Source organism: Physeter macrocephalus, chromosome 15 (genome assembly GCF_002837175.3).
Source record: "Physeter macrocephalus isolate SW-GA chromosome 15, ASM283717v5, whole genome shotgun sequence".
Lineage (NCBI taxonomy): Eukaryota > Metazoa > Chordata > Mammalia > Artiodactyla > Physeteridae > Physeter > Physeter macrocephalus.
The window spans coordinates 13,528,392-13,544,479 of record NC_041228.1 but is presented as its reverse complement, the minus strand read 5'-3'; positions in this window follow the sequence as shown (position 1 = coordinate 13,544,479).

Here is a 16,088-nt window from a genome sequence, read left to right as displayed (position 1 = left end):
AAAATGCATGACTTTCAGATTTCTCTTCGTTTACGGTGAGCCATCGTGGCAAAGTTGCTTAAAGAAACAAGCCTATCAGCTACCAGGAGGAAGCAAAGTCCCACCCTGTTTTGTTCAGTGTTTTCCATCTTGTTATCTGTCTTCACGTTGTGGAGGCAAAATTCAATAAGGAGCTTAATATGTGCCTGAAACTGAGCAAGGCTCTGGGAAAATAAAAAAGAACCGTGGATTTGATAGTCTGGAAGCCCCATCCTTACCTTTCAGAGATGCAGAGGGAGAGCAAACCAGTGACCATGATGATACAGTGTTAGTGCCGTTGTGGTGCAGCATCACGCTCTTTATTTAGCAGCATTAGGAGCTACAATAAAATGGCATCATAGAGATATTAAGCCCCGACTCTGTGCCACTGTTAAGAACTTGTCCATATTAATCCATGTAGGTAATAACTATGAACTGATTACACGGAAAAATCACAGTGGAACAGTGACATTCAATGACCCGGGATTTACTGTGTGTCTCACTTGCTGGTGCTGTGCTAGGGCTCGTAGCTACACTTGGGGAATCCCTTGAGATCCCCACCCCCCTAGTCCAGGGCAGGGATACAGACACGTGCTTTTGCAACATGGTGACAACACCAGGGTGAGGTCGAGGTTGTCAGAGATGGACGGGGTGATGCGCTGGTTCTCAGGGGATGAAGCCGCTGATGACAAGGGATGGCTTCAGATGGCAGGTGCCTTAGGTGGCTCCAGGAGTATAGGATGACTGAGGTCCAGCTGGTCTGGGAGGCTTCTTTTATAGGAGGTGAGCCTTGCGATAGGGTGACGGGTGGCAGGAGAGGGGTTTGCCTGTTACAGAAGGGCTATAGTCTCTGTTTCTTATCTTGGAAAGGCAGTACTATTTCCTGCCTCTGGTTGGTTGTAAGGATTTGTGCTAATAACAATAGTGTGATTACTGACAACAGCTGGTGTTCTGTGAGAGCCCACTGTGTGATGGGCATAGTGCCAAGGGCTTCCCTTCCATTACCCCATATACTGATCAGCAATACCTTATGGGATAGGAACCATCATCAATCCCATTCTTCAGATGGGACAAACTGAGGCTCAGAGACGTTAACTGACTTGCCCAAGTTCACACAGCTATTAAAAGGCAGGTTGGAACCCAGGTCAGAGTGCAAAGACTAGGTTTGGAACCAATCCATTAACCAATCTATTAACTTCAGATACCCAGGAAGTATAAATATGAATCCTTTTCCCTAAGAAGTTTCTTTTTATTCCCAGCCCTGCTTTCCCATCCCCCTCTTCTTTATGGCCCCCCCGCCCCACAAAGGGCAGGACAGTTTTCACTTTGGCTGCAAATTTTATCTATGATAACCCACATCTCTGGTTCTAAACTAGACAATCTCTGGATAGAGATTGAGAGAGAAAAGGGGAAAATGAAAGTAGCAGTTGTCCTAGGTGATATGAATTACATTAAAATGGCTTCCAGGTTTTGTTGTTTCTGTGTCACAAACCCGTTTTAATTATACCTAGAAATTGGTACTGCTGGGTAAGAGTGCGGTTGGGGAGGACGATGAACGGATTGGCAGAGAAGCTCCGATGGCGAGGAAAACGTTTAGGTCTCTGGACCAGCGTTCTCCTCTCTCGCTCTGGTCACTATTGTAAGTGGCTCTCAAGCTTTAGGCGGCATGGGTGCTTCTGTCTTCTCAAACTCTGACCCCAGACTGTCTGCTTGGAACCTCAGCTTTGCCATTGAATAGCTGCATGGCCTTCAAGTCTCTGTGCCTCCTGGTTTCTTCATCTGTAAAATGGGAGTAACAGCCCTGCTGTTCTAGGACGGTTAAGAGGATTGAGTGAATACACGGAACACCCTCATCCCTGATGCTGCTTTCTCTGTGAGGCCACAGTGCACACCTGACTTTGCCCAGTTTTTTACCTTCCAGTGTCAATCTGTGCTTTCTTGGGGAAATCAAGTCATTATAAATGATCATTGGTGTGGCTCTCCATGGTTCACTAAGTTATCCCAGCAGCAGAATCGTCTTGATGAAATCTAGGTCCGATCACGTAAGTCCTGTTCAGAACCCTGCCGTTAAGTCCTGGTCTCCTTCTGGATGAGCCCACAACCTCACTGTGACCTGGCCCAGCTCAGGGACGTATGACAGGCTGCCCCCCTCCCGTCATCACTTTCCGTGTGGCTTCTCCACCTTCAGTGTCACTCACCCACCCCAACACATCCCGGTCCTCTGAGCTGTTTTGTTTTCCTGTTTAGCACCCGCCACAGTCTAAAGTCCAGTCTGAGTTATCTGTCTTGCCTGTGATCCGTAACCCCCAATAGAAGACAAGCTTCAAGGGAATTTTGTTCACTTTATTGTCTCCTGTATTCCCCGTTGTCCAGCCCAAGGGTCACTGGCTGAGTGAATGAATGCAAATAATCTTCGCATTTTAGTCTGACAACAGACCTGTGAATTGGGGCTTATGATCTACATTTGACAGATAGGAAACTGCATACTCTTTTCCACAGCAGCTGCACCCTTTTATATTCCCACCCACCATGCACAAGGATTCCCAAATCTCCCCATCCTTGCCAACACTTGTTACATTGTTTGTACACTTGCTATTCTGTTTGTTTTTTAATTTTATAATAGTATGTATGTAGGTGGTATCTCATAGTGGTTGTGATTTGCATTTCCCTAATGATGCTGAGCATCCTTTTTTTTTTTTGGCAGCTCCCTGGGCCCCCCAGCAGTGCAAGTGCCAAGTCCTAACCACTTAACCACTGGACCGCCAGGGAATTCCCTGAGCGTCTTTTTATATGCTTACTGGCCACTTGTATATCTTCTTTGGAGAAATGGGATTTTTGTTGTTGTTGACTTGTAGAGTTCTTCATATTTTCTGGATATAAATCCCTTTTCAGGTAGATGATTTGCAAATATTTTCTCTTGTTCTGTGGGTTTTTTTTTTTTTCACTCTCTTGAAAGTGACCTTTGATGCACAGGGGTTTTTAATTTTGATGAAGTCCAACTTATTTATTTTTCCTTTTGTTGTCTGTGCTTTTGGTGTGAGGTGCAGACAATTGTGCCAAGCTAGGCCAGAGCCATCCAGCCAGAAGTGTCAGAGCACGTGTCCTGCCCACTCACCGTATTGCTCTCAGTCTCCATCCTTTGGATTCCCACGGCCAGTGCCTACCCTGGGTTGGTGTCTCAGTTCAGCTCTTATGTGTGTTATCTTGTTCTTCTTCTCAGCATCTCTACCAGCTGGATGCTCTTACCCCATTTCCCAGCAGCGGAGGGGAGCACCCAGCAATCTGGAACCTGGTAGAGACTCACTGATGCAGCCATCAGCAGCATAGCCGGGGTCATAGTGCACCCGCCATGGACATTCCGACTTAACCACGTCACTTTCCCACAAAATAAATGATTTGGCAGTTGTGCTTCCCACAAAACAAATGATTAGCAAACATTTTCTAATCATTTGGGGAGCGAATTTCGTGTAGTTTCAGCAGCTAGTCCATGATATTCTCTCGGTATCTACAAAAGGAGATGGCGTCACGAGCATCATAGGAAACGAACTCCCATGAGTCCCCCATCCTGCTTAGGGTGTGACCCGGAATGAATTGCGTCTCTTTTCTAGTCTCTCCCAACTACCACCCCCTAGTATTCTCCCCCTGAGCCAAGAGTTATCCTGAATTTTGGTGTTTATTATGTCCTTGCTTAAAATTTTTTCCTATATTTTTCTCCCTAAATGTGATGTTACTTTTCTTCCTTTTGACCTTTACAAAATCCCACACCGTATGCAGCTTGCTTTTCTACTCGGCGTATGTTGATAAGTCCACGTGGATGTGGTCTGTTTCTCACTGCCATCATCTGTTCCATTGTGTGAACAGACCACAGTTTATTTATCCGTTCTCCAAAGGCATGTGAGTTGTTGGCAGCTTTTTTTTTTTTTTTCTTTTAATTTTTTTCCGCCACACACAAACGGAGCCGCTGTGAGCATTCTTGTACGCATGGTCACGAGGGCCAGAGTTTCTGGCTAAGGTGGTAGGACCCAAGGCTGCTTTTGGATGTTCCTGGGATGGTAGACTTTGAGAATCGGAAGGGAGGTCTTCGGCTGAGGACTGTTGACCCTCATCAGTGATCTGCAAAGAAATGCTGTTCGTGTGAAGGTGCACAGTGCAGTTCCTGGAGGGGGACGGCCGCGGGTTCACTCTGGCCTTTGCCTCATTCGGTTACTTAGTTCATCGTGCAACGAACTTCACTTCTCTCTGCCTGTTTCCTCAGCTGGGAACGGAGGACAAAGGGCCCCGCATCATTTTGAAGTTTAAATGAGATAGTGCGAGCAACGAGCAAAGTGCAACGTGATGAACTCACCTGGGGTGGGGGGAGAACAGACACTGAATAAGCCCTCCCTGCTGTTAGCATCGTTCCCTGTTGGCGGTTAAGGATCTCTTATACCCGCCCCAGACTGATGCTGGGGTAGTAACTGACGCCCAGAATGGTCATGAAACAACCCTGGTCCAGATTACCTTCCCCTCCATGTGGGCCCAGGATTCCAGGCAGGCTCCCAGTCCAGCTGGATCGCTGCCCCCTGCCAGGTGATCTTGGCCTGCCCAGGCGGGGTTTGCCCCTCTTCCCATCCGTACTTCCCAAGCTTTTCTGCATGGAATGTAGGAATGCCGGGCACCTCCTCCAGTGTTTACAGTGGCCTTCAGCTCAGATACCCCCAGCCAGGATAAACCTTTCCGAAACAGATAAAACTGATTGCAGCGGAAGAGAGTGGGCTCCCAAGAGGTCTCACCTGGCCTGTAAGCCTCCACAAAGAAAATGTAGCCACATCACTCCTGCACTGCCCCCTGCCTCGCATTCCAGTCTTTAGGCCCAAATTATGAGAGGAGGGCAGGTAGGTCCCTCTTCCAGGAGAGGGACCCGTTTCATCAGCAAGATTTATTCATTCGTTTATGGCTTAGATCCAGAGCCTGGGCTTTTTGCAACCGGGGGCTCTGCCTTGTGTTTTGAATCATTCTGATACTTGGTAGCAGAGGGCCACCCAAAGCCACAAATAATCGCTCACCTGCGTGAGAAGCATAGAAAAACAGCATAATGGATGAGAGCGCGGGTTTTCTCGTTTGCCCAGCATCGATCTGAGGTCCACTTGCCTTCAAAAGTCTCAGATCTCCCTGGAGAAGTTACCCTCTTGAGTCTCAGTTTCCTCATCTGTAAAATTGGAACAGAAGTAGTACCGACTAGATACTTTGTTGTGAGCGTTGAATGAGATTTTGTACGTGAATGGCTTCCTCCAGAACTGGCATGTAGTAGGTGCTCAGTAAGCACCGGTTATGGGCCCCGCATAGGCACATGAGGGCTGGGCCTCTAGCCTCCAGGGGGTCAGGAGACGTGGGCTGACTGAGCGAAGGTGTTGAGTGCTTTCCAGTTTGAAAAGCACATTGATACGTGTTGCTTCCTTTCTTAAATTTCTAGCTTTGGAGTCCAGTCCTACTGTCTCTGCAGGATGACGCTGATCACTTCCTCCCTTGATTTTCTCATCTGCCAACCCCTGTCGGCTCTCACGTAAATAGCTCCACCTGCTTACCTGCCTCTGTTCCGAGGACTCTGCCTCTATATCTAATCTGTGTATTTAATCCTGACAACAGTCTATGCTGTCGATATTAGTTTCCCCATTTTACAGACGGGAAAGCTGAGGCAGAAAGGTAAGTGACTATCCAAGGTAACAGCTACTAAGTAGCAGGGCCAGAGCCAAGATTTGAAGCCAGGTAGCCTGCTTTTCAGATCTGTTGGTCTAACTGGTTTGCTCTCCTGCCTTGAGGTCATCTCTCCCTCAGGGCTCCAGGTCGTTGATTGAAATGTGAGATGAGGAAGAGCTTGGGGGCATTAAGAGAAGTTTATTAAAGTTATTATTTGCTGGCAGAGGCGGGGTCAGAAGACAGATGTCCCTTGGGCCGTCTTCCCTGTGGCGCTTGGGACTTCATCAGCACGAGAGGATTCGCAGCAGGCTCATTGCATTTACTCTAGTAGGCCAGGGGGCCCAGGGCAAAGACACTCCCTCCCAGCCAAGAAACTGATAGCTGTAAAGTCGCACCCCACCCACCAGATTGACAGTCTGGTTTTCATTGTTGGCGTAATGAATTACGCTTCTTAAGGATGAGAATATCTTCCAGCTGTTGAGTGGTTTAAATTTCCAGATGTTCCTCTGCCCAGGAAGCGAGAAGGATGCATGATCGGATCTCTTTAAAAGTTGCTGTGCAGAATGGCTCATTAAATTTCAACAACTTGCCTGTGGTCCCCAGAGGAGGGAGGGAAGAAGGGACCCATTTGCTAGAGTGGTAACGGTAAGTGAAGATAAGTGAACTGCATTTGTAGGCAGGAGGCCTGAGTTCTGGTTCACGCTGGCTGTGTGACTTTCAGCTGAGCCGACGACCACTCTGAGCCTCTAGTTTCCGAAGCACTTTTTAAGAACTAGAGGAAGCACTGTTTGGTATCATCTGAAAGGGGCTGTGTAAACATTAACTCTTAACAATCAATGAAAGCCTGTTGAACTGTAGTTGGCAATGAAAGAAGACAGAGGTTAAGTCCATCCTTGTTTTTAACATACAAATATAGAGGCCAGAGAGGCTAGGATTTGTTCAAGCTATCGCTGGACCTGTGCTGGCCAGTATGGTCACTGGTATGTGGCTACTGAGCCCTTGAAATGTGGAAAAGTCCGAATTGAAATGTGCTGTAAGTGTAAAAGGTGCGTCAGATTTCTAAGTCTTAGTACAAAACAGATAATGTAAAATATCTTTAATAAGTGTTCCTATTGATTACATGTTGAAGTGATAAGATTTAGATATATTAGGGTAAATAAAAATACATGATTAAAACTAATTTTACCTCTTTCTTTTTGTGATTTATTAACGTGGCTACTAGAAAATTTTAAATTACTTATGTGTCTTGCCTTTCTATCGGACAGCGCCGAGCTAGGCCGTGACACGGACGTCAGGCTTCCGAGTTCTGCAGTGAATACACCCATAATTCAGACTTCTGTGCTTTATCTGCAGGATTCATTCTAAAAGTTGCAACCCTGGTAAACAGTGTTTGTGCCATCACGCCTCTAAATGGCCTTCCCCTTACATCAGAGTGATAGATGCCCAGGTGTCCTGTCTGCAGCGCTCTCTGTCCTGGGATTTGAAATTGCCTCCTTCTCTTGAACTACTTGGCTTTATCCTGAGAGCAGCTGCTTTCTGAACTCTCAGTTGGCTTCCCAGCACGCGCCCCCCCCCCGCCCCCCTTTCTCAGGTCATTCCCTTGGGAACCCCCCTGCGCCCTGCTCCCCAGTGTCTGGTTCCTGCAGACCTGCCATGGTGTATGTGGTTCCTGGACTCCCCTTCTCTGCTCTCCACGGCTCTTCTGGGCTTGAGCCACTTCTTACTGGATTCCCCCATCAATCTCTACGGTGGCTCCCTTCTTTTGCAGGACCATGTAACTTGTTAGGAGGATGCTCTGAAAAGGAAAGCAAATTCTTCTCTCCATCTCAAATTACACCTCTTGCTCATTTTATCCAGGAGCATGGGCCATCATTTCTTTCAAGTAATGCTTATTTTTTTAGGGCTGATTTGTCTTAGAGAAAAATTTGGAAATGTTAAAAGAGTATGAGGAGGAAAATAATGTTAACACATTTTGCTGCATTTCCTTTCTTCTTTCTGTGTGTATTTCCTTTGAATGTGAGATCACCTAATGTTGACACTTTCATTGGATTTTTTCGCTTACTGTAATAGAAGTATTTCCACATGGTGTTAAAAGCAGGTTTTTAAGTATCGTTTTTCAGGCAACATAACGTTGTAACATCCCGTTGCGAGGATAGTTTGTCATTTTCCCAATTTTACCTGTAATTCTGAGTATTAAGAATATTTCCCTGTCATTTTCTTTCACAGTAGTGCTGAGATGCATGTTTGTGTGTGTGTGTCTGTGTGTGTGTGTGTGTGTGTGTGTATGCAGGTGTGTGTATGTAGGTGTGCACATGTGCGAATGAAGCTATTTCCATCTTTCGGATTTCTTTAGGATAGATTTCTAGAAGTCGAATGACAAAGTCAGAGGTTCTTGACGCATATTATTAGGTCGCTTTCCCATTTGGTTTTGTCAAATTGCAGCTACAAAATGATGACTGACATTTCCCCTTCAGGGAGTTGCTTTCTTGTGAAGTTGGGTTTCTGAGCAAGATGTGGGTCTTGTTGAGGGGAAGGGGATAGCTCTTTAGTGTTTGTCATTGCTTCTCATTACGATTTTGGGTTTCTCTTAAATGCCACACTTTGCTGCTTGGGAGATGGGAGCGGCTTCGTAGGCCTGCAGTGAAGGTTCTGCCCTGTGGTTTTCTGTGGCTCAGTGGAAAGAATTCTGGCTTGAGCCTGAGGACCAGTCACTGTCAGTCTCACCTAAGAGAACTCTGGAAGGTCACTCAACTTCCATCAGCCTTGTTTTCTCATCGATTCAGGGTAGATTATGACACCTACTTGAGGATTGCTGGAGGGCGAGACTAGCTAACATAAATCCGTCGGCTAAGGAGGGCCCTACCCTATTCTGTTTACAGGCTGCTTTCGTGATAATCAAAAGCATGGGTCTTGGATGCAAAACCGAAGGGTTTAGGTTCTGCCTCTCACACATTGGGCTGGTTGTGTGTTCCTTGCAGTCACCCAGCCTCACTGGGGGTAAATACCTATGTCACCTGGCCTGCAGCTCTCCCCCTGTTATGTGTACCCCCCAAAACGATGAACAGGAGAGAAGTGCATTTGCATCCTAGCTACCTACCACCACTTACCAGCTACGTGACCTTGGACAAGTCGCTTTGCTTCTTGGACCTTAGGATTGTTTTTTTTTTTTAACCCTATGAGATGGGAGTAATAATACCAGTCCTTACCTCCTGAGGTGGCCGGAAGGCTGGACGAGGTGGGGCCTGTAACTTGATTGGCTCAGCGCCCGGCCCTGGGGAGCGCTCAGTAAAGGTTAGCTTACTAGTTACTAGTTAGCGACTAGTGCACTCCAGCAGACCTGGGAGTGCCCCAGAGCTGAGTCCAGCCAAGCTGCGGGTTAGCTCCTCAAGCTGGTTGCCCATGGCTCGTGGCAGGTGGGTTCGTGGACTATTCCAGGTCAGGAAGCAACCATCCGGGTTTGTCATTTGATGGATGACAAAGTCAGGCTGCAGATGTTGAGTTGTTCTTTTGGAATTTCCTCTCTGTTTCCATTTGTGTGTAAGAGGAAGACCTCTCTCTCTCTCGCTCTCTCTCTCTCTCTCTCTCTCTCTCTCTCACACACACACACACACACACACACACACACACACACACACACACACGCTTGGACTAGGTCATGAAGGATGCACCAAAAAATGGCAATAGTGCCGGCTTCTCAGGAGGCTCATCGGGGGCAGGAGGGAAGCTTAGCATTGACCCTATGAGTCTTTTCAGCTAGTTGGAAGTTTTTACCAGTTGTATGTATCAGTTCGTCAGTCAATAAGAAGAAACAAGCTCTTAAAAGACCCCTGGGTAGTAAAAGAGCTTTGAATGCCATCCTTCTTCCTAATGCATTAATAAGAAGCCCTAGGAGTTCTAGAAAATCTGTTTCATAGCTGTCCATGTGAGCCCACGTCCCCTGAATCCCAGGCCAGAGGGCTTTCCTCCACTCACACAGACTGTCTCCCGCCCCGTGGCTGGCCTCCCTTTCTGCCTTCCAGAAGCTGCCAACCTGAGTCCTAGACAACCGCCCGCCCCCCAGGCGGCTGACCACCCCTCTGTTCCATCCTCTGGGGTGGCCTGTGTGTGGGGGGAGCCCCGGGCCTGACCGAGCAGGCCTGAGGCCGGAGGCCTTGGCTTCCTCCTGCCCAGCCTGTCCTGCCCCGGCGCCTCCCAGCATGGAAGGAGAAGTCTGTGCAGCCTGTTCCCTACCCTCCTTTGAACCAAGCTCTGTTCCAGGAATTTCGGGGCCTCTCTGCTTGCACGGCAGGGTTGAGCTGCTCCCTCAGCCCCATGCGTGGAGCTGGCAGCTCCTTGGAAAAGTTTCTTTTCCCTTTTCTTTCTGGCATGTAGGGTGGATTCCCCTGCCTGCCCCAGACTGTGCATCTCAGGGGTTATTTGAGTTGAGTCCCGAAGGAGCATCTTGCTCTGTGGCGTCAGTGGGGCAGGAGCAGAATGCTGAAAACCCCTCTCTGCCTTCCTCCCCAAAGCCTTTGATCTCCCCTCCACCCCAGCCTGAAGCCCCTCCCTCATTCCCCCAGCTCCTTTGTTGTCACATCTGTTGAGCCCGCCGGCTAGGCTCATTGTTGTTTTTGGAGGTCAGCTAGTCCAATGGTGAGCAGCTTTTTTTCTGCCCGATGACCAATTCAGGAAACACGAAAGCATTTCTAGGTCCACTTTTTATTTTTCCATCTAAGTTGAAAATAGCCCTGTTGATCCCGGTGTCGGAGGTGGGCAGGGCAGTGGTGGAGCCTCTCACTGCTTGGATGATCCACTTCCTAAGAGAGAAGACCCTTACTAAGAAGTGCCAGGGCTCTGGGGCCGTTCACACCGAGGCACATTTCAGCAGAGCGGGGCAGAGCCAGCCCTTTCCTCTCTTCCTTCTCAATGGACACCTCAGGCCAAGGCAAGGGCTTCTGGATGTTTGTCTAGTTCCTTGTTTTACAGATGAGGGAAGCTGAGGTCCAGGGTGGATGTGACATTCCTGAGGGCGAGATTCTTGTGAGATGCTGGGTAAGACTTATTTCTGATAAGAAGGAGAGGGAGAAGGAGAAGCCCCCACTGCTTTTACTTTTCCGCTGGGACAGTGAAGCCATCTGGCTTCCCCTCCCTTCTGTGTGGCAGCACAAGCCTTGTGGTGTGTTTGTGTTTCTTCTCAGCCAGGGGTGTACTTTGCAATTTAAATGATAAAGAAAACAAGCTCTGTTTTCACAGAAGCTTTAGAAAACTTGCATGAAACCTCTCATGGTGGTTTTGGGAGCCCAGATAGGCCAAGTTTCCCTTGAAACGTGGGGAGAGCGGGGCCTGAAGGACAGTGTTGTCCGTAGAGTGTGAGGATTGCATTCATCTTGATGAGGCTCTGTGAATTAGCGTGCGGATGATGCATGCACGGCCCAGCAAACCCACCCTTTCATGTATGTGCTTGTGGCCAATTTGTCTCAGCTCGAAATGGAAGGCTGACAAGATGGGCTATTTTTTCCTGGTAAAAATAATTACACGCCAGATGCCCTTCCAAGTTCTGCGCCTCAACCAGTTAAAGATTTTTGGATCTTTTGCCCAGAATGCTTGTTCAGAAGGTAAGCTTGTTAGCCTCTGAGCCAAGTATAATAATAATGATTCAGGCCAGGGACTACAAAGGACTCTCTGATGAGCAAAAAAATAATTACTGCATATTGCATATCCTGAAACCTTTTAAATGTGTGTATGTGTGTGTGTGTATACACACACACATATATGTACATGAGATGGGATGGTCTCAGCGACAAAAAAATTTTTGTTACAACTTCAGAATTAAGCCTCCATCTGCCTTTGTTTGTTCTTAGAAGCAGTTGGTAGCCAGTTCCTCTCTCCCTGGTACCCAGAGGTTCCCAGAAACCCTTTCTGACAGAAAAGCTTCCAGAGGCCTTTAAGGAAGGAGGACATTCATTCAGGTGTTGCTTTGCAGGCCTCTGTTTTTAGCACCCGTTCTATAAAAAGAGAGTGACCCCTCAGCCCAGTGTAAAGCACCCGTTTTTCTGGGGTCAGACTGGGGTTGGATCTCAGCTCTGCCACTTACTGGCTGTGTGAACTTGAGCAAGGGTCATCTGCTTCCCACCTGGAGGGTGAGAATGAGAATTCTGCCTTTGCAGGGTTGGGGCAGGGACTGGAGAGAATATTTATAAGATGCTGCGTTAGTTTCCTAGGGCTGCTTTAAGACCTTACCACAAACCGGGTGGCTTACCACGGACATTTATTCTCTGACAGTTCTGAAGGCCAGAAGCCCCAAATCGAGGTATCGGCAGGGCCATGCTCTCTCCAAAGGCCCTGGGGAAGCACCTTCCCTTGCCTCCTCTAGCTTCTGGTGGTTGCTGGCAATTCTTGGCGTTCCTTGGCTAGTGGCTGCGTCACTGCAGTCTCTGCCTCCATCTTCACACGGCTTCCTCCCTGTGTGTGTCTCTGTGTTCTTTCCTCTTCTTATAAGGATGCCAGTCACTGGAATTAGGGCCCACCCTAATCCAATGTGGCCTCACCTTAACAGATTACTCTGCAAAGACCCTTTCCAAATAAGGTCACCTTCTGAGGTTCTGAGGACATATGAATTTTTTCTTGGGGGGGGGCGCATTATGGAACCCAGTAGAGATGCCTTGCATATTATGGCAGATAATGTTTTGGCAGATGATGACAGCATTTGGTATTTTTAGGGCTGTCCCTTATCAGAGTTCTGGAGAGATAGTCCTCAGATAAGATGGGAGCAAGCTTGGCTACTTGGGGGACAGAAGGACGGCCAGACAGCAGAAGCTGGTGGAGGGGGTGTGGCAGGCTTGGTGGTTGGAGATGAAGCAGCTGGTCCTGGAGCTGGGGAAACCACATGTGTTTCATTCCAGGTGACGGCGACGGTGGCCTGCTCAGGGTGGTGACCCTGCAAGTGGAGAGAAGAGGCTGGCTGCATTCTGTGATTCCCTGTCTGTTCCCTTGGCCGCCCTGGGCCCTGGTCTCTGCCTCGCCGCCGCCTCATCTTGGATGATTAATGCCACTGAGGTTGAGAGGAATGAGGAGAAAATGGAATGCTTTGGAGTATTGCGAGAGAAGTCTGACCCCAAGGCCCACAAGGGAATTGTTTCTCTGGCCTCTGCGTCTGAGAGTCCTGACTCGGTTACCTGCTAGCCACTCATCCCCTGGGCCCTGCTGAGCCCCAGGGAGTAAGTGGGCGAGGGCTGCAAGGCTTGTTGAGGGATTCAGTCCGATTCCGTAGGTCGCCTTTGGTCGACCAGCAGGCATTCCTGCGTCCTTGGTACCTCAGGGCGACCCTGCCCCGGGACTCTGACACATTGCCCGCATTCTTCTCCTGGGACTGGAATGCGGCCGCCGTGACAGTGGCTGCAGGGGAGTTTGAGCCTTTCCTGGCCCGGCTGCCCTCTGCCCTGGCCCCGCTGACCGGGACATGCCAGGTCCCTTCTGCTTCCTCGGCCCAGCCCCTCCCATGCCCTCCGGCCTGGCCAGGGCTGGCCCCAGCCGGGGTAGGTAGACATCGACCCCGTGGACACATGATTTTCTAAAAACCACCTTGAGGATCTCAGTATCTTGGCCACCGGGCTTGGAGTTTGCCTGGCCCTAGAGGGAAAGGAAGGCGTTCCCCTGGGGACACACCTGCATGTTTGTTTTGTTTGTTTTAACATCTTTATTGGAGTATAACTGCTTTACAATGGTGTGTTAGTTTCTGCTTTATAACAAAGTGCATCAGCTATACATATATGTATATCCCCATATCCCCTCCCTCTTGCGTCTCCCTCCCACCGTCCCTATCCCACCCCTCTAGGTGGTCACAAAGCACCAAGCTGATCTCCCTGTGCTATGCGGCTGCTTCCCACTAGCTATCCACGCTACGTTTGGTAGTGTCTGTATGTCCATGCCACTCTCTCACTTTGTCACAGCTTACCCTTCCCCCTCCCCATATCCTCAAGTCCATGCTCTAGTAGGTCTGTGTTTTATTCCCGTCCTACCCCTAGGCTCTTCATGACATTTTTTTTTTTCTTAGATTCCATATGCATGTTTGTTAACATTATCAGTCTTCCCGTCCAGGGCTTCTCAAACTTGAGTGGACATCAGAACCACCTGGAGGGCTTGTTACAACCCAGGTGGCTGGGCCCCGCACGCAGGGCTCTAGGGTGAGCCCCGAGTGTCGGAGGGCTTACTGGCTCACAGGGAACGCCGAAGTTAAGGATCTCATGTCCCATCTTGAGGGAGCATTCTCCCTCCAAAGTCCCCTCCTCTCTGCCTCTGATGGCTGCCCGCCCCAGTGCAGGCCACCTTCGTCTTCCACGGCCCGTATGCAGTTTATTACCTGACTGGTCCCCCTGCTTCCACCGTGGCCCCCTTACAGCCCATTCTACACGTCTGAGCAGGCAGAGTCGTGTCATGTTGCTGCTTGAACCCTCCCCAGCCTCCCCCTGGCAACCCCTCACTCTTAGGAAACCCTGAGCGGCCCTGCCCGTCACCCAGCCTCATCTAGTTGCCCTCCCACCCCGGTCTCTTGCTAGCTCCCTGACACCCGACTCTGCGTGCCACAGGACACGGCACTCGCTGGTCCCTCTTCCTGGAACACTTCCCCCAGCTCTTTGGAAAGGCTGTTTCCTCCTCATCTCAACTTTGGTCACCTGCTAGACCACTCCATCTCATAGGCCCCTTCCCCAAGCTCTGTTATTCTGAATCACCAGATGCCGCTGATGTGTGTCATGGCACCAATCACAGTCTTCAAACAACTTTTATCGATTTATTTTGCTCCTTGATTTTGATGTGTCTCCTCCACTAGAGGGTAGAAGCTGCGACTTTGACCTTCTTGTTCTCTGTGCTGTTTGACGCTTAGTGTGTGGTTAATAAATATTCTTGCACGAATGAAAAATGAATCAACGCTTGAGTGCAGATTATAGAGGGTCAGGTCAAGGCTGAACCATGTTGTCTGAACTTTTGAGGGACTGCATTGGAATTCCTTCATTGGGGAAGGAAATGGGACGTCCCCATTGGAGTGGACCAGAACTAGACAGTTCTAGAGGCTGGATATGAAAGGAAAAATGCTAATTGCTAATCATAAAATAATGAGAACTTACTGAGCGCTTGCACTGTGTCAGGCACCGCTTTATGTACATTAAGTGTCCATTTTACAGAGGAGAAGACTTAACACAGAGAGGTTAAGAAACTTGTTTCCCAGACAGTAAGCAGGGGAGCCTGGCCTCGAACCTGGGCACCACGGCTGCAGGGTCTCGATGGTTAACTCCTGCACCCTGTTTAGGGAGGCTGTGAGGAGGCAGGGGAGAGAGAGGAGATGGTCCTCTCACTTGCTCCCTTTCTACAAAGCTTCCATGCCAGGTGATGCAATGAAGGCCTCTAGCTGGAGGGGTAGGTGGACATGGCTGGTTCACGTTACAATTGGCATTCACTAGCCTGTCCCACACCGGACAGTATGGACTCAAGTGGGCTCAAGTCCATGGGGCCAGAAGCCAGGGCTCCCGAGGCTGAGTTACTATTTGCCTGGCAAATGCCAGAGCTCTTTGGAGTCTTGTTCCATTTCACGACTGACAAACGCCCTTCTCCCCAGGGCAGCCGTCATTACCACCCAGTACCCACAGGCGAGCCATGGATGGGCCTGACCTAAGGAGATGCCATCTGGCTGGGGCCACCAGGTGGGAGAGAAGAGGCTGGGCTCACCTTCCACCTGGCCCAGGCCTTGCAGGTGAAGGACTGGGCTTCAAACAACACCTTTAACCTGGAAAGAATCAGAAAAGGTTGAGGGTGGACACACCTCAGCTGCTGACATTTTATCATTTAAGCACTTTTTTTTTTTTTTTTTTTTTTGGAAAACCGGAAATTAAGGGGAAGTTTAGAAACTTCATCATGGCTTCATGAACCATTGCTCTTGGAAAATGGACTTTTTGAAAAATTCCCTTGATTTATTGTTTTTAGGAGGCTGTGGATAACTTTCTATTATTCCTGTAAAATTTCCTGAGTTTTCCATGTCAAGCATTTTGTTTTATTAAAGAGGAAAAGAGAATTAATATTGATTGAGCCCCTCTTGTGTGTTGGGCAAATTGGTCCTTCCTTTTACTTTGGTTTTGTCTACTATAGAGTTATCCTATGAGGCGGTGGGATGAGAATCCCTACTTTACAGGTGAGGGTGGCCCAGGGGAGGTACTTGCTCACAGCCAGGATTCACACTGGGTCCCAGCATTCGTTAAGTATGGGGCTGCCAGATGTGATGGGTCCATGTATTGCTTCCTTGACTTTGTTTTGGGTGGGGTTGTGGATATCAGATGTAGTATTATATATATATATACACACACATATATATACACACACACATATATATGTATATATACACATATATATGTATTTATAATTAATAT